This window comes from Fukomys damarensis, unplaced genomic scaffold, assembly GCF_012274545.1.
Source record: "Fukomys damarensis isolate Sample0158 unplaced genomic scaffold, DMR_v1.0_HiC HiC_scaffold_17, whole genome shotgun sequence".
Classification (NCBI taxonomy): domain Eukaryota; kingdom Metazoa; phylum Chordata; class Mammalia; order Rodentia; family Bathyergidae; genus Fukomys; species Fukomys damarensis.
This window is the reverse complement of record NW_022900929.1, coordinates 61,112,685-61,131,265: the sequence shown is the minus strand read 5'-3', so window position 1 is coordinate 61,131,265 and position 18,581 is coordinate 61,112,685. Positions and strand designations below refer to the sequence as shown.

General features: G+C 35.6%; 1 long non-coding RNA gene across 1 annotated transcript in view; it reads left to right on the top strand.

The window, feature by feature from the left end:
* The window catches only part of LOC109118308, a 62,152-nt gene that overhangs the window by 21,275 nt on the left and 22,296 nt on the right, over nucleotides 1–18,581 (top strand). Inside the window, exon 2 of the long non-coding RNA XR_002025635.2 lies at nucleotides 18,051–18,133. This is a non-coding gene — a long non-coding RNA (uncharacterized LOC109118308). The remainder of the gene's footprint in view (nucleotides 1–18,050; nucleotides 18,134–18,581) is intronic.

Sequence of the window (18,581 nt, the reverse complement as noted above, 5' to 3'; positions counted from 1 at the left end):
GCAGTCATCTGAACAAAATTATAGACATTCAGCACATTCCATTAAAACAAAACAAAACAAAACAAACAAACAAAAAAAGAAAAGAATAATATCCAGAAAACAGCAAAGTTCTGTTGCTGTTGTGGTACCTGGAACCATTTTTTTAATTAGCATCTTAATCATCATCTGGAAAGAGAACATTCTAGAGTAATATCATTAAATGTAGCTCTGATAACGCATGGTCCCTACTATGTATCATAAAGCAGGTGCAAGATATTTTACATTCATAGAGGTGTGATACAGTACCGTCCTACATCAATAATACTAGAATCAATTTTGGTTTGAAATTTACTTTGTCTGCAAATAAGATTGCTACCCCTGTTTTTTTCTGGGCTCCTGTCACATGGAGAATTATTTTCTATCTTTTCACTTTCAGTCTATGGGCTTCTTTTTGCACTAGGTGCTTCAACACATTATAGAGTGCCTGTTTGGTGGTCATGAATTTCTTCAGCTGTTCTTTGTTATGAAAGTAACTTATTTCTCCATCAAATTTAAAAGATAATTTTGTTGGGTACATCAGTCTGGATTGGAGATTGTTTTCTTTTAGGGCTTGAAATACTTCACTCCAAGCTCTCCTTGACTTAAGGGTTTATGTTGAGAAGACTGTTGTAACTTTGATTGGCTTTCCTTCATAGGTGATTTGTTTCTCTAACAGTTTTTAATATTCTATTCTTCTCTTTACTCCCCCCATAGGCTCCACTTCTCACTTCAGATACTTGCTGAGTCCTGGGGACCCACTTCCCTCCTTATTTTCTTTCTCACATCACTATATTCCATCCTCTAGACTCCAAATCTTGGAGAGGCTGTTTCTCTGCTGCTCACTTTTCTGCCATCTTCCCAGAAGACCATCTGGATATTTTAATATTCATATATGTTTGGTTCCTTTGAATAAACTTAGTTTGATATAATGCTGTTGTGACAACAAGGAGTCACATATATAGGGCCACAGAAATTTGAGGTTCAGATCTGCATGAACTGAGAAGAGCCATACAATGATTTTAAAAGATGAAAGTAAGTATAGAAGTTCAGCAGATATTAGCACAGTGAAATAATATATTGACATATGATGAAGCAGGAGACAGAACCAAAGATGAATATGAATCCTCTTTGGAAGGATCTTGCATGAGATGGGGCTTTCAGCAGATGAGGGGGGGTGGGGGAGGGGGAGAGGGAGAGGGAGAGAGAGAGAGAGAGAGAAGTTTTGCAGTTTCTTAAGTGCTGTGTTCAGACAAAAGTGACTCGGTGCCAACAGACCTGTGTTCTCAGCCTTGTCTAGAGCCTGGGAATGGTCAGTCCTGTGAGTGTTAACAATTCTCTCTCTATACTCTTTTCTGAGGAGATAGCCTCCCTGAAGAAATGCATGTAGCCAAGGTGATGTAGCAAACATATTCCAAGGTGACGCTCATCATATTTTAACCCTTTCCCTGACAGCTATTTGTCTGTTTTTTCTTTTGTTGCCTATCCAAAAGTTCTCCCCAGACCAGTGTTATAGAGCATTTCCCCCTACATTTTCTTCTACTGTTTTATAGTTTGGGTTTTACATATAAGTCTTTAATGACTGAAATGAGTTTGGCATTCTGTTAAACAGTAGGAATAATATAGTCAACAATATTATATAATATAATTTGAAATGAGTAGTAAAGAAGATTTTGTATGTTCCTATCCCAAAGAAATAATAAATGTTTGTGATGATAGGTAATGCAAATATCCTGAGTGGTCCAATATACAATATACTAATATACAGACACATCCTACTTCATGATTTAAAGATGTAGAGTTATTACCTGTCAATAAAATCCATGTGCACAATTCTGCCACCTGCCTTAGACTTTTAGAGTTTCTTTGACTTTCTTTAGACAATGAACTTGCCTCCATGCCACTCAGCATTATGTAAGGCATATTTTGGGCTCTTATAAATTTTTCTCTACTCTAAAAACAAATTAATAATCTGAATTCCCCTTTGCCAACACAACACAAAAAAATTTCCCTTCTGCAAGGCCCTATTCCCGTATTTCTGATCTGATCTATTTCACTCCCCTCAGATTACTGTCCTTCACCCGGGTTTCTTTGTTAAAAAAAATCTAACTATGCCTATCTATGCAGTGAATAATTTGTTTTCTACTGCACCTACCTGTCCAACTTGCAACCCAGGACTGAAATAACTGCCTGCCTGCTACAGGCGTACAGTGGAGAAAATTGAACAATAGTGCCCGGTTGGAAGATGACTTCTAGTTGTACCCATTATTAAACCGTGATCTCCCAGCTCCAAATGCACTCTTGTATTCTCCGTTTTGTGAAGCTGGAGTGGACACGCTGAAAACTGCATGTCTCCTATTCCTTCCATCCGTCCCTTTGTGAGCATAATGATGTGTGGGGTGTTTTGTGTGAATATTCCATCTCTTTTCATGGGAATGCATAATCTCATCATTTTAAAATTTCTTATGGATTTATTTTACTTATTGATATCAGTACATATTTATAGCATATAATGATTACAATTATTGTGGGAAATTGGAACATGCACATAATACAGCTCAATTATTTCTTTTTATTAACCCACTGCAGTTCTGCCTATTCCCTCTTTCCAACTATTGGTTCCCTTCCAGTTTGCAAAAGCTCTATTTTCATCATTATTTTTCATCCCTTTCCCTCTTTGCTTTCCCCCTCTTTCCCCTTATTTGCTATTCCCTCATCCATTTGAAAAGTTCTCCCCACTTCCTCTTTATCTCCTATTTTGTTCTTGCTCTATCTATCTATCTATCTATCTATCTATCTATCTATCTATCACCTATCATATAGTTTTTCATATAAGAGAAATTCTGATATTTCAGCTTGTGTGTCTAACACATTTCACTCAATATTATGGTTTCAAGTTGCATCCATTTACCCGTGAATGCCTCATTTATCACATCATTTTTGAAAGTCCCTTGATCAGGTAACAGTGTGAATTTAGAAGCATTTTGTTTTAGATAAGAATACTAAATTTTGCTATTAAAGAATTATTATCTCAGTGCAATATATCTACATGCTTTTAGATGTAGTTAGTAATATACACTTCTACACTAAATTGATAACTTAGAGTATAATTTTCAACACACAAAAATGATATTTTGTCTTGGATATTAGGATGAAACAAATACTAAAATGCATACTCATTTAAAAAAATTTGAACAAATGTCACACCTTCAGAACGGTTGTAAGAACAGTGCAAAGAACTTTCCCCCTGGCCTCCCAAAAGCAAGTTGTGGACATAATGCCCTCTTATACTCCTAATACTTCAGTTGTTCACTGCTGTGCTCCACATCCTTTTTATTCATTGTATTTTAATTTTTGTAAGTACACTCATTAGTTTCAGCATCATTGGAAGCTTCCTGCTTCAGATAACTATTACTCTAATAGTTGACAAATAATGTACTTCTGGTTCTGCATACAATAGCAGCCATTCTCACCTAAGGAAAAATATATTTGTTTACTTATGTAATATAAACTCATGAATCCCAGCTTACTAAATAGGCTATAATCTTTTATTATCATTGTCTATTTTTATTTTTGCATTGCTGGGGTTGGAACTTAGGGTTTCACACATCCTAAGTAAGCATTCTACTGCTAAGCTGATACCCGGCCCCTAGTGTGTATTTTGATGTTTAAATTGTCACAGACTTGATCAGCGGGAGTACCTTTAAATTCTGACACTATCAGAATAGTTAGGTACAAGAACTGGCCACCACCTTCTGTTTCTCCAAGGCCCTTCTTAGAATTTTCCATACTTGTCATTTGGATAGCAGAAAGAAGGAAAAGATTAAATTTTGTTTGGTGACATCTAAAATAGACATTTGGAATTCTTTCATTCTGTGCTTTAAATAAGAAACAATTGCTTTATTTTCTAATTTTTAGTGCTTTGTTTCCATGTAATGAGCTATGAAACATTTCTTCCTGCTGTTTTATAGGTACTGCTCTGTAATACCTTTCAAGTGTGAGCAAACTGTATTTCCAATGAATTAAAAAGCCAAATTTAATAAAATCATGACTCAATTTTTTTCTTCATGTTTAAAGTACCAGAAATATCCTCAGGTGCTGCGTAAGAATTTTAATCAGAGAAATACAGCTTAGAATTCTGGAAAGAATCATAATAATGTACGATTTCAGATTTGTCACTTTTAGTGCTCCTCTTTAGATTAAGTATTAATGTTGATGTTTCTTAAACTACCTCAGTTTAACCAGTAGTCCACTATGTGTGTAAATGAGCCAATAGTCCATTATAAGAGTGAGTGGCTGAAAATAAAGTACTGCATAACTATTCAGTGACCACAGGCTCTCTGGCACCTGACCGGGTTCAGCCATGTGAGAAACTAGGGGGTAAACATACTCTTTGGTTCTGCCCTAGTTATACTCAGTGTAAACTCACACCTTGGTACATACATGACTGCTTTGAAGATCCTCAAATTTGGTATTCCACGCATTTTGACATGAAAATTTCATACTCTATGCGCAAGCCACGATTTGTCTGTGTTGATTGCCTGGTGGCATAATACCTTTTTAGCCAAAACAATTTGTTTGGCACTCCTAGAACCATTAATGATGAGTACTGAGGCATCACTGTATTTTAAAAGTGACTTCCTTTTGTTTTACAGAAAACCTAACTTTACTGCTTTTAATGGCAGAAACTCTGTGGAGGGCTTTTATAGGCCCTTGAGTCCCTTTTGGAATCTGAGAAAAGCACATTTATGCACAATGCAACAGTGCTTTGAATTCAAGTTATGGAAGTTTGCACACCCCAGCCTGAATCTCTTTCTTACATGGTATATTTTTGTCATTTTGTAATGAAAGTTAGAAACTGGGAGATGGATTTATTCCAAGTTACAAAGATTTCAGGGTCACACACTTTCTAGCTTTTCTCTGTGAATAGATTCATAAGAACAGATATCTGAAGACACATCTTAATTTTCATTACCTAAGACTTAAAACTTTTTGATTAAAATATTGTTTCAGCAGTCACCAGTTTAAAAAAAGTGATTTTAACTTAAGCTTAAATTGTCCTGTTATGTCACAAGCTGTTTAAATCCTAAAGGGGGCCACAATTTTGTGTTTTAGGGGTAGCTAGGTTTTAAATGCATGGGGAGCTTGCAAGTGGGAACACCAAGATTCAGCTTTTGGGTTATAGCATTGAGTATTCTGACTTTCAATAGCAATAGGGGGATTTGAGGGTTATTTAATTTTTTTTTTCCAGTAACAGGGATCGAACTCAGGACCTTGTACTTGTAAGGCAGGCGGGGTGTCACTGAGCTACAACCCTGATCCTGGTTATTTAATTTCAAATGAAAGGGACTTTTGAACTCGACCTGAGGAGCTATTCAATTTGAGATGTTCTCAGTAACAAGGAGGAAAAGTATATTTCAGACTTTGTGTGTCCAAAATACCCATTTGGCCTTGTGCTGAGACCCATGAGCTGAGATTACTAGTGCTGTTCCAGCTGGAAAACTGAGGGAAAAGTCTGATGTCAGCCTAAAATCAGCAAAGTCAGTTATTGAGTTCATAGACAATGAGTTAAAAAGGTGATAATTATAAAAATGAGTCTGTGAACTTAATTATAACAGTGAAATGAACTTTCATTTAAAAAGGCATAAAGTTAATATTTTTCAATGAATATTGAAATATAAAATTAGTCTTTTCTTTTAAATAATAAATTAATAATAGTATTAATAGAACATTATGTATTTGTTATATATCTAATAGTCTAGGTTTTTAAACACATATTATCTTATTTAATTTTGTGCTATCTTCTCCAGACAGTATTGACTCTATTATTTTATAAGCAAAGAAATAGGCTAGAGAGTTAAAGTCACAAAGCTAGGAGGTGGATTGGCAGAAATTTGAGTCCTGGACATGCTGGTGTGACTCTAAACTGCAGTGATTTTTACTTTTCCTGCTGCCACACCTAAATTCTTGGTCCTTGTATTATTATTGGTCATATTGGTATTGTTTTTATTATATTCATTAGTCTGAACACCTTGCGACTTTACAACATAGAACTTTGTTTCTCTTTCATGTAAGGCTCAAAGAAGGAGGCACCCTTGGTGGTGGTCATTAGACCCACATGATCAGTCTGCCACCTTCAGCATGTGGCTGCTTCCAAGGTGATTAGAGGGGTTGACTTTTGGGCCACCAGACTTGTCAAGTCTGGACACACTCTACACACAACTAAATTTAAATTTCAGAACTTTTTAGTACAAGTATATCCCATGCAATATTTGGAAAATTTACATTTTTAATGGTTATTATTTGCTACTCTGGTGATCTGAATATCAGTGCCCTTCATAACTATTTCCCAAATATCACATGGGGTGTACTTACAGAAAGCACTGTCATCTGGTAACTCCAGTTGACATCAAAGGGATCATGGGATGGTTGGCAAGCATGGACAATCTTCTAGGAGGTTTTGTTTTGTTTTTTTAAGCAAGTCTTGCAAGTGGTAACATTAATTTTGCTTACATCATTTTGGTAACAATCTGTCTATATTATAATCTTGCCTAGACAAAAGAGGGAATGGAAAATGAGTGGACATTTGCCAACATCAATATTAGGCTCTCGATCATTGTACTCTGGCACAAATCATAGTTACACATCTTACTATCTTTGCCACAGCATAAGAGAAGGTGTCACAGGCCCGTTTGCAGGTGAGACTATGTCTGCATATAGGAGTTAAGCACTTAGTCCTGGCAGATCTGGATGTTATGCCAGTTTCTAGCTATGTGGCTTGGGCGAGTTACTCTACCTCTCTGAGCCTTTGATTCCTCATTGATCATGTAAAGAATATCCTTAAAGAGTTTTCATGATAAGTAAATAAGATAATTCATTTAAAGTACTTTGCTTTGTGTCCAGAAGCAGCTATTTCTATAAGTCATAAAACAGAAGTATTTGTAAGTTTATTTACTTTGTGTTTTTATGATGCCTATGCCTAAAAGAAAATAAAAGTTACTTCTTAAACTGACTCTGGAACTGGTAAGGCTGGTCTTTAAGTGGTCATTTAATGAATTGTGGCTAGAAAACTTGTGATAATGATTAAAAATATACAATGGTAGTAAAAGTTAATATACTAAATGTTGGTAATTGAAAACTATCAAGAATTTGAATATCATTTTTGGGAAAAGAAATACTTTTTTCCTTTTTTATTTATTGGTACATTTTAGGTACACAATACAGTTATGTTCATTATTGGGATCATGGCCCTTCACATGATACATCTTGGTTCTTATTTTTCCCATTCCCATGCCCTCCCTTCACCCCCTCCAACCTTCCCTAACTATAGAGACTTTGTTTCCACTTTTTCTTTTCCCTTCTTAGCTTACCCCTATCCCTCCCACTTCCCCTACACCTTTAGACATTGTACTCCTGTATAATATAAATTATACATTTTGACCCTTATTTACACTTTCAGTTTTTCACACCAGAGAAACTATTCAGTATTTACACATGTGTGTCCTATTAATTTCACTTGAGTATTGTCCTGAATGTGCAACCATTTAGCTATAAATGTCTCTAGATTCTCATCCTTTATGGCTGAGTAAGTACTCCATTTTATAAGAGATTCACATTTTCTTTATCCAGTTTCCAGTTGATGGGCAATTGGGCTGTTTCCAAGTTTTAGCTATTACAAACTGTGCTGCTATAAACATACATGAGCATATATCACTGTGATATGATTCTTTTAATTCTTTTGGGAAGATACCCAGCAGGGGAATAGCTATGTCAAATGGGACTTCTAATCCTAGTTGTTTAAGGTATCTCCATATTGATTTTCACAGTGGTTGCACCAGTCTGCACTCCCACCAACAATGAAAGAGGGTTCCTTTCTCTCAACAACACTGCCAGCATTAGTTATTGATTGATTTATTGACAGCAGCCACTCTTTCTGGGGTGAGGTGGAATCTCAGTGCTGTTTTCATCTGTATCTCTTGAATGACCAGTGATGTTGAAAATGTTTTCATATTTTTATTTCCTGCTTTTACTTTTTTGTCTGTGAAACGTCTGTTCATTTCAGATGCCCATTTTTGAATTGGGTATTTACATTTGAGGGGGCTAATTTTTCTGAGTTCTTTATATATTCTAGATGATAGCTCTTTGTCTGAGGAGGAGCTGGTAAAATTTTTTTCCACATAGTAGGTTGTCTCTTGGCTCTATTGGTGTTTTCTCTTGCAGTGCAGAAGCTTTTGAAAAAGATCAAATCCCAGTTATTGCTTCTTTATGCAAGTTCCTGTGCTATTGAGGATTTGTTCATAAAGTCTTTTCCTATGCCAAAGACTTTGAGAGTTCTACCTAATTTATCTTCCAGGATGTTTAGTGTTTCTGTTTTAGTATTTAGAACTTTAATCCACTTGGATTTTAGTTTAGTGCATGGTGAAAGATAGGGGTCCAGTTTTAATATTTGGCAAGTTGAAATCCAGTTTTTCCAGCACCATTTATTAAAGAGGCTATTATTTCTCCAGTGAGGATGGTTGGCTCCTCTGTCAAAGATGAGGTAGCTGAATATGTCTGGAGTTGCTTCTGCATCTTCTAATCTATTCCACTGATTCTCGGGTCTGATTTTTGCTAGTGCCATACTGTTTTTATCACAGTGGCTTTGAAGTATAGTTTAAAGTTGGGGATTGTGATACCCCGTGCCATGTCTCTCTTGCCTAGAATTACTTTTGCTCTCCTAGGTCTCTTCTGATTCCAAATGAATATTTGGATTGTTTTCTCTAGTTCTGTGAAATATACTGTTGAAATTTCAATCAGGATTGCATTGCCTCTGTATAGAAGTTTTGGAAGTATAGTCATTTTCATTACATTGGTTCTTCCCACCCAGGAGCAAGGGATAGCTTTACATTTTCTTATATTCTCTTTAATCTCTTTTTTCAGAGTATTGTAGTTCTCAATGTAGAGGTCTTTTGTTTCCTTCATTAGATTTATTCCTAGGTTTTTCATGTTTTGGATGCTATTGTGAAAGGGGTTGTTTCTCTAATTTCTTTCTCATTGATTCTGTTATTTGTGTATAAGAAGGCAATTGATTTTTGAGTGTTCACCTTGTATCCAGCTTCTCTACTGAATCTGTTAATTAAATCTAGAAGTCTTTTGTTGGAGTTTTTTTGGGTCTTCTATGTAGAGTATCATACTGTCAGCAAATAATGACAGTTTAACTTCTTCCTTTCCTATCTTTATTGCTTTTATTTCTTTCTGTTGTCAAATTGCTGTGGCTAATGTTTCCAAAACTATATTGAACAGGAGTGGTTACAGCGGTCATCTTGTCTTGTTCCTGATTTTAGTGTGAAGGTTTTCAGTTTTCGATCATTTATTATAATTTTGGGGGTTAGATTTTCATAGATAGCCTTTATCAAGTTGAGATAAAGACCATGTATTCCTATTTTCTGAAGGTTTTTTTTTTTTATCATGAATGGGTGTGGAATTTTGTTGAATGCTTTTTCTGCATCTATTGAGATGATCGTAAGGTTTTTGTCTTTGACTCTGTTAATATAGTGTATTGTATTTATTGATTTACATATGTCAGTCCATCCTTGAATCCATCCAACTTGGTCAGGGTTTCTGATCTTCTTGATTACCCTCTGTATTCTGTTAGCCATATCTTGTTGAGGAATTTTGCACCTATGTTCATTAGGGAGATCGGCCTGTAGTTCTCTTTTTTGGTTGGGTCTTACCCTGGTTTTGGAATCAAAGTAACACTTGCTTCTAGGAACGAATTTGGAAGTATTGCTTCCCTTCCAATTTCATTGAAAAGTTTAAAGAATAGTGGCAGTAGTTATTCTCTAAATGTTTTGTAGAATTTAGCAGTAAAGCCATCAGGACCTGTGCTTTTCTTTTTGGTAAATTTTTAATTACATTTTCAATTTCACTGCAATTGGGATGTTTAGAATTTTTTTAACTTCTTTGTTCAACTTTGGTAATTCATATGTATCTAGATAGCTGTCCATTTCTTCTGTAGTTTCCATTTTATTAGAGTACAGGCTCTCAAAGTAGGTATTGATGATCCTCTGGATTTCTCTGGGAGCTGTTGTGACTTCACCTTTTTCATTCCTAATTGCATGGATTTGAGCCATTTCTTTCCTTTTTTGGATAAGGTTGGCTAAGGGTTTATTGATTTTATTTATTCTTTCAAAAAACTAACTCTTTGATTCATTTGTTTTTTGTATCATTCTCTTAGTCTCCATTGCCTGATTTCTGCTCTGATCTTTATAATTTCTTCCCTTGTATGAGCTTTGGGTTTGCCTTGCTCTTCTTTTTCCAGAAGCTTAAGATTCAGCATTAGGTGGTTTATTTGAGCTTGTTCTGTTTTTTTAGTGTGGGCCTTCACTGCTATAAATTTCCCTTGTAGAACTTCTTTCATTGTCTCCTATAGATTCCTGTATGTTGTTTTGGCATTATCATTAAGTTGTTAAATCTGTCTAATTTTTTCTTTAATTTCCCCTGTGACTTATTGGTTGTTCAGGAGAGTGTTATTCAATTTCCGTGTGTTTGTGAAATTCTTGTCCTTTCTTATGCTAATGCTCTAATTAATTGCACTATGGTCTGATAATATTCATGGGATAACATCAACTCCTTTGCATTTACTTAAATATGTTATTTGAGACAGTATGTGGTCTATTTTGGAGAATGACCTGTGTGCAGCTGGAAAGAGTGTATGTTCTGATTTTGTGGGGAGGAACACTCTGTAGATGTCTGTGAAGTCCATTTGTTCAAAAGCTTGGTTCAATTCTAGCATTTCATTGTTGGTTTTTTGTCTAGATGAGCTGTCTATTTGTGACAGTGGTGTACTGGGGTCTCCCAGTATCACTGTTTTGGTGCTTATTTGGTTTTTCATGTCCCTTAATATTTGTTTTGTCTAGTTGGGGGCATTAGTATTTGGTGCATATATATTTATGATTGTTATGTCTTCCTCTTGGATAGTTCCCCTTATATGGTTGCAGTGACCTTCTTCATCTCTCTTAATTCACTTTGGTTTGAAATTTACTTTGTCTGCAAATAAGATAACTACCCCTGCTTCTTTATGGGTTCCTGTCATGTGGAGAACTGTTTTCCATCCTTTTACTTTCAGCCTATGAGTTTCTTTCTGAATTAGGTGAGTTTCTTATACATGGCATATTGTTGGATTTTGCTTCTTCATCCATTCTGCCAGACTATTTCTTTTGATTGGTGAATTGAGGCCATTAGCATTGATGGTTAGAAGTAATACATATTGACTTTTCATCATCATGTTATTATACTGTTGTTGGATCTTTTTAATTTTTTCCCCTCATCCTTTCATTTCATTCCTTGCCTCTTGGTTTGCTCTGTTGGGCCTCATGGAGTTGTGACCTTCGCTGTCTTTTTCTAGGATATTATTTAGAATTCCTTGTAGTGCTGGCTTGGTATTCATGAAGTTTCTCGGGTGTTCTTTGTCATGGAAGTATCTTATTTCTCCATCAATTTTGAAGGAGAGTTTTGCAGGTTACATCAGTCTAGGTGTGAGGTTGTTTTCTTTTAGGATTTGAAATACCTCACTCCAGGCTTTCCTTGACTTGAGGTTCTTTGTTGAGCAGTTTGTTGTGACTCTGATGGGATTTCCTTTGCATGTCATTTGTTTCTTTGCTCTAATAGTAGTATTTTGTTCTCCTGTTGAATTTATTGGATCCTGATTATTACATGTCTGGGTGTATATTTTTTGTGATCATGGCTATTTAGAGTTCTATAAGCCTCACTTATCTGTATGTCAATTTTTTTCTATGTTTGGGAATTTTTCTGTCATTAATTCTGTGAACAGTTTTTTTTATGTCATTTGTCCTTTCTCCTGCTACTTCATGGATTCCTATCAGTCTTATGTTATTCTTCTTTGTATCATGTAGGACCTGTTGGATTGATTTCTTATGTTTCCTTTCTCTTTTTTAAGAAATCCCTTTTTTCATGGTCACTCACCACCATCCTATCCTTTATAGCTGATATCCTGTCTTAGTCTGTTATATAAGCTTTCAATAGAGTTTTCAATCTCCCTGATACCTTTTTTAATCTATCCCATGGATTTCACTTCTTTCCTGTTTTGGGCATTCATGGCTTCTATCATGGTCTTGAGCTCATGTATTTTTTTAAAATCTGTTTCTGTTCTATGATGTCTAATCATCTCTTTCATTGTGCTCACCCTGTCTTTAGTTATCTGGGAAATTATTTCTGTTTTGAATTTTTCTACAGCCTCGTTCATCTGTTTTGTTGCATCCTGTGTTATTAGTTAAGGTTGTCCAGGTGGTTGATTGTCAGACTTTTCCACCTCATTTCCTTCAGGATTTGCCTTTGATGAACAGGCAGCCTTTATTTATGTCTGTTTCTTTCTTAAACATCATCTCATTGCTATTTTTGTTGTTGATACTGTTTTTTGGTTTGATACCTGGGTTAATACTTTGATCTTCCTGTTATAGCTGGCCTTTAAGTTTTGAGCCTCCAATGACTCTGAGGCAATCTCATTTTCATTACACCAGGAAGGACAACTGATTAAATCAATCACAGTACCTTACACCAAGTAATATAATCAGCAACACAATAGCATCAAGCTCAGCTTAGAAAAATGCCAATTTTTGGTAGCTATTATTCTATCACCTTTAACTGTGTGAATTAAATCACAATTGAGGTTAGAGCTCAGAACAATGGCCTTTATGACCCCCTGTGCCTTTGTGGTATGAATCCAGGTACCAACCCAGCTAGGAGGTCAGAGGTCCATTGGGGCAGGCGTTGTGCCTCTCACCATTCCTCTGCCCACAAAGAAATATCTTTAAGGCAAGAAAACTATTAAAATGAATGACAAATAATGAATATGCAGTCGTTATCAATTATAGATATTTACCTGGGTAGTCTTCACACATACACACAAGTTAGTACTCTGACTTTTCCTCAAAGTTTCTGAGCTCATGTACTGTTGGGAACCCAAATCATGTCATTTTCAGAAGGATAGGTCTTTTGAAGACCTATCTGGCAGGTAGCTAGCTGTGTTATGGCAGGTCATTCAGATTCTTTCTCCTCTTGCTTTAATTTACTTTCAGGTGCAAGATGGCTGGCAATGTTTAAGCAAGCATGATAAAGACTAATTAAAGTGTTGTTCCCCAAATCTCCTTGAAATTAGAGGTTGATTCACTGAGATAATTCACATTTCATAACTCGAGATAAGCAAAGCTTTGAATCTCAGTAAGGAAATTGAAGAAGTGTATGGATTACCCAATTCTTTGCTGTGGAATCATGCAATTGAATTTAGAATATAATAGAATTTGTGTTTCCAATAAAACCAACTCACAACAGCTTTACATCACAGAACTAAATTAGACTATAACTCCCTCTAATTAGTTCACATTAAGAAATAATTTTAGCCTTTAATCATACCTTTTAGTGTAGAATCCTGAAGTCTTTAGAATAAATTCTTTGCCCTGTGTCCTTTGAGGTAGTTCTTGAGAGGGAGGAAATGACCAGATGGGAGTGACAAAATAGGCAATCTAAAGAATATTTTTAAATGGTCTTATTTATGAGCTTTTTAAAGTGGAAGACTTGGACTGTGATATTATTTAACTGCTCACCTGAATTCTGAAGTGTTCTTAATGGTAGAACACACTATTGTTAAATATTGCACTGTCTGATGATTGTACGAAGCTTGTGGATATCAATGAAGAAGCTACTCAGGTATCTTGTTTAGGAGGAAAAAACAAACCCCTTGTCTAAGATGATTTATTTTCTGCTTCCATTCTTCCTTTCTTGAGAACCAGTTGGCATCTACAGATTTGTTTTTTATTGTGTGCTAAGGCCTTTATCATTTTTTTTATTATAGTCTTTGAATCTGCCCTTGATACCTGCTATCATCTAGACTGAGAAGAGAAAGGCATTAGTAGACTATCATTGCTGTTGCTGCATGTTACAAAGCACTGCTGTGACATGGAGACTGTGAGGCGATGGGCACACCCTTAGGGAGATATTTAGATGGAATCTCTGAGACTTTGAGTCAAACCAAGGAAACAAAAAACGAGACAGAAGTTATTCTTTGATTTTTGTTCAGTTTAAATCTGAGGACAAGCTTATAGAAAGCAGGTTGTTTACTTTGAAGTTAAAGGCCTGCATAGAAAAATGGGACTTAAATCTTCTTGGCAGTGACATTTGCATGGCTGACATTAAGAATTTATTGAAAACCTGAAGGGCACATTGAGAATAAACTGAAGAAAAGGGGAAGGGGATGCGTCTGCGGGGCATGGTGGAGTTTGTATTGAGGATGAGAACTGACTTGGAGAGATAGGGTCAGGAGTTCTTGAAAGAGAGGGTTGCTCCACAGAGACCTATGTGAAAAAAGGAGCTTTCAAAAATTAACCAGGCAGGGTTATTTGCTTATATGGCCCTGGATGAGTTTTATCTTTCAAATAAAATTTAAAAATAGGTAGCCATGTTGAGAAATGAGGATCCCTAGCTAATAAATATGTTTGGTCTTTTCTATTTTGTTGTCAGTGAAAAGCTGAATTAAACCACGGATTCTTGGCAAACCCTTTTAGTATGATTAAAAACATTCATTACATTTTCCTTCTAAAAGCAGCTTCCCTAAAGCATGGAAAAATCTTAAAAATGCATTCACATTAAAGTCCTTTTCTTTTTCTAAATTGGAAAACATGAAAGTACATCAAAAAAGTTTTTTCTCCCCAGTGAACACTCATTAGACTAATAAGGAATTTTTGGGTGACGAATTTCCAAAAGGAACATGATCTCAACTCATCTTTTAGTTTTTTTCTCACAAAAACAGTATTTGGAAATAATTCAATCACAATTGCAATGGAAAGTTTATAGAAAGTAAAATGCTTAGACCTTGAGGTTGACTTGACCTTGGAATAGTAATTCCAAATTCCCACATTACAAGAAATGGAGAAAAAAAATGAACTTTAAGTGTATGATTACTTAGACCTTGTTCATGAGTTATTGGCCTCACATGCATCTTGGTGAGCCCTTGCTTCTTTTTGTGTTATTTCATTTCTTGGCAGTACTTTTACCATAAATCATTCATGCAAAGAAAGTAAAATGTAAATGAGGCAATTTTTCTTAGGTGTTAAAACTTCTGATTAAAGTTTTAATATGGGAAAAGGTTGAAGCTATCTGCTAAAATAAAATTTTCAGCTACTTTGAGGCTATTTCTATAATTAATATGCCTTCATCACATTAGTAAATACTGCTAGAGTATCATTGCATATTATCATGTAAAGGGCAATTTTTGGCAACAAAATGGAGTAAAGTGGGGTCGTTGTCCTAACAATAATCTAGCTAGGAACAGATTTTACCGTTTTTTTTTTTAACAGGTATTATTACTTAAAGTAAAATCAGCTTGTAAGAGACAGAACCCCTGATGTTAGTAGATTAACACAATAGAAGCTTTTCTTTCACTCATGTAAAGTCTGAAATATCTTCTGTGGTAGACAGAATAATGACCATCCCCTCTAAAGATGTTCATGTCCTAATTCCTAAAACCTGTGAATTTATTGCTTTACTTAGCAAAAGAGCCTTTGGAGCTGTTAGGGATATCAAGAGGGGAAGATTACCTTAGATTATCTAGTGGGCCTAATATGATTGTAAGGGCTCCTACAAAGGAAAAAGGGAGGCAAGCTAGACACAGAAGCAGAGGGAGAGAGACTGAAAGATGCAGTGCCTCTGGGAGGATGAGTCCACAAGCCAAGAAATGCAGGTGGACTCCAAAAGCTAGCAAAGGCAGGAAACAGATTCTTTCTTTAAACCCTCAGAAGGAACATAGCTCTGGTTGACCCTTTTTAGGATTCCTGACCCCTAGAACTGTAAGAGAATCAATTATATTGCTTAAAAACACTGAGTTTGTGGTTAATTGTTATAGTGATAATAGGAAAAGAATCTACTTCCTATTTGATCATTCATTCTCCTTCTAAAAGCAGCTTCCCTAAATGGAGTCTCCTTTAATTTTGTGAGTCCATCTGAGAAGAGGGCCTTGGAATCTCTGTGTTTAGACAGTGGTAAGAAATAGAAGGAAAGATGGTACATGGGATAATTCTATGGACAAGGGTTGTGAGTGGCGAACACAATTTCCATTCACATTTCACTGTTTCCATCCATATCAAGAAGTCCTACTGACCAAAAATTTTCCTTAAATAATATGATCCTCTTTGCTATATAATAATTTCCCTATGTTATTATATGGATTTTCTGCCCATTCAGTTGCTCATCTAGACCTCTGGTGCTCATTGTCAGTACCTCCCTTTCCTCATCTCGCACACCCAATCTAGGATCCTATCTAATCCCAAGTCCATTTTCTTGTTGCCCAGCTCCATAGCTATCATCTTCATCTACATAGCCACAGAACTACCTCCAACATAGCTGGGCATCCAGGAAGAAGATGGAACTCATTTGGTGAGATGCCAAGCTCAGTATAGGCTGACGATCATTAACTCTTCCTCATTGCTATTATCCAACACCGGATTCTTTTTTTTTTCTCTTATTGAGTTTATTGGTACATTTTAGGTATACAGTACAGTTACTTTCATCATTGCAACACTGGATTCTTGATAACATTACTCAGTCTCTCAAATACTGAATATTGTGAGGCCAATATAAAGTATTTTCCTTATTTTCAAAGGGGAGCTGATGATGTAGTCATTTTAAGTGCTTTCAGTTGAAGGTAAAAATAATGAGCAAATAAAAATACATGCATATATTTAATAGTAAAATGATGAATCAGAAAGCCTCAAGTAGAAGTGATGCTCACAATCAAATAATAATCTTTTTTTCTGCTTTACAAGTAGAATATAAGTTCTTTTTAATTTTTTGATATTTCTTCCACATTTTTGTTCACACTTACTGGTTGTACAGATCAATGTTTTTTTTTTATTTTGAAAAACATGTACATGCACATACTTTAGTAATTTCCCTCTATCACCTCCCTTTCCCTATTTTCACATTTTTTTTGTTTTTTTTTTGGTACCAGGGATCAAACTTGGGTCCTCGCGCTTGCAAGGCAGGCCACCGAACCGCTGAGCTAAATCCCTGGCCCTATTTTCACATTTTTGGGGCATTTCAATGTACTTACAGTAATATCATATTTACCTCCCATTAACTGTCATTATATCCCTCCCTCTATGTCCCTTCTCTAGTCTAATAATAGTCTCTACTTTCTTGTCACCTATTTTAGGTTGTACATATTAGAGAAAGCATATGATACTTATCTTTCTGAATCTGGTTTATTTTGTTTAACATGATGACCTCTAGATCCATCCATTTTTCTGCACATGACAAAATTTCCTTCTTTTTTAGGAATGAATAATACTTCATTATATATGTACAGGAGCCAATTAAGATATATGGTAGATATTTACTTTGCTATTAATCCCCTTTAAAATACTTCCCCTCACTTTGAACATACCTATCTTTTTGTTCTTGCCACTTTCTGAAGAAATTGTGGAAGTTCACTTTTGTGAGTATCTTTATGAGATGTGATAGAAATACAGTTCATGGTGCTGCTAAGTGCAGTCTGACAGAAAGGTGGCTTGTAAAAACATTACAGTGTGTCCTCAACCACTTTATTCACAAGTGACTTCTGTCTTTATTCACTAAGTGACTTCTATCTCTTCCCCAAAGTCAAAACGACCGCGAAAGGCAAATATTTTGAGTGGATTCAGAACATTGGGGCAGCCACGATAGTACAACTAGAGACACTCCTGAAAAAGGACTTCTAGAACTCCTTCAGAAAATGCCTCATTTCACTTAAGCCTTAATACAATGGAATAACCACAGTTGAAGCAAGGGGGAGTATTTTAAGGAGTATTAATGGAAAATTAAAAAAATTTAAACACATTGAATTTTTTTCAATTGTATCACATTTTCTTTATCCTTGTATCTCTCAGTGGGCACCTAGGCTGGTTCCATATCTTGGCTGGTGTATAGTATGTGGTGTATAGTTTTGATTTCTATTTCCCTTAAGCTCATGAGAAATAATTTACCTTGTTTTCTTGTCACTCTTGCAGAGCTTTGTGGTGCCATGGGCAGCAGCCCTACTTCTTGTTTCCTCAGTGGAGAAAACACTGCCTGGAGTAGCTGAGTAGATATGGTGAGCCTTGACATATCACTTTGCTACCCTTAGACCAGAGGAGCTCTATCTACACTAATGTTTTGTATTTTTAAAGAAGAAATAGTAATCATATTAGTCCCAGAAAAGTGTAAAAATTGTTATCTATTGCTGCAATCTTGTTTCACTTAAGCCTTATTATAGTACATGCACACATTTGTCTTAAGATATATGTAATTCTTTATAATTGTTTAAATATACCTATGCTTTTTTTTTTTTTTTTTTTTTTTTTTTTTTTTTTTTTTTTTTTGGATTTTTTTGTTACATTTAGGCATACAGTACAGTTACATTCATTGTTGGGACCATGTACCTTTACATGGCAAGTCTTGATTCTCATTTTTTCCCCTCTCCTCTGCCCTCCCTTCACCCCCTCCTCCCCTCCCCATCTACAAACACTTTATTTTCATCTTTTCATTCTCTCACATTTTTT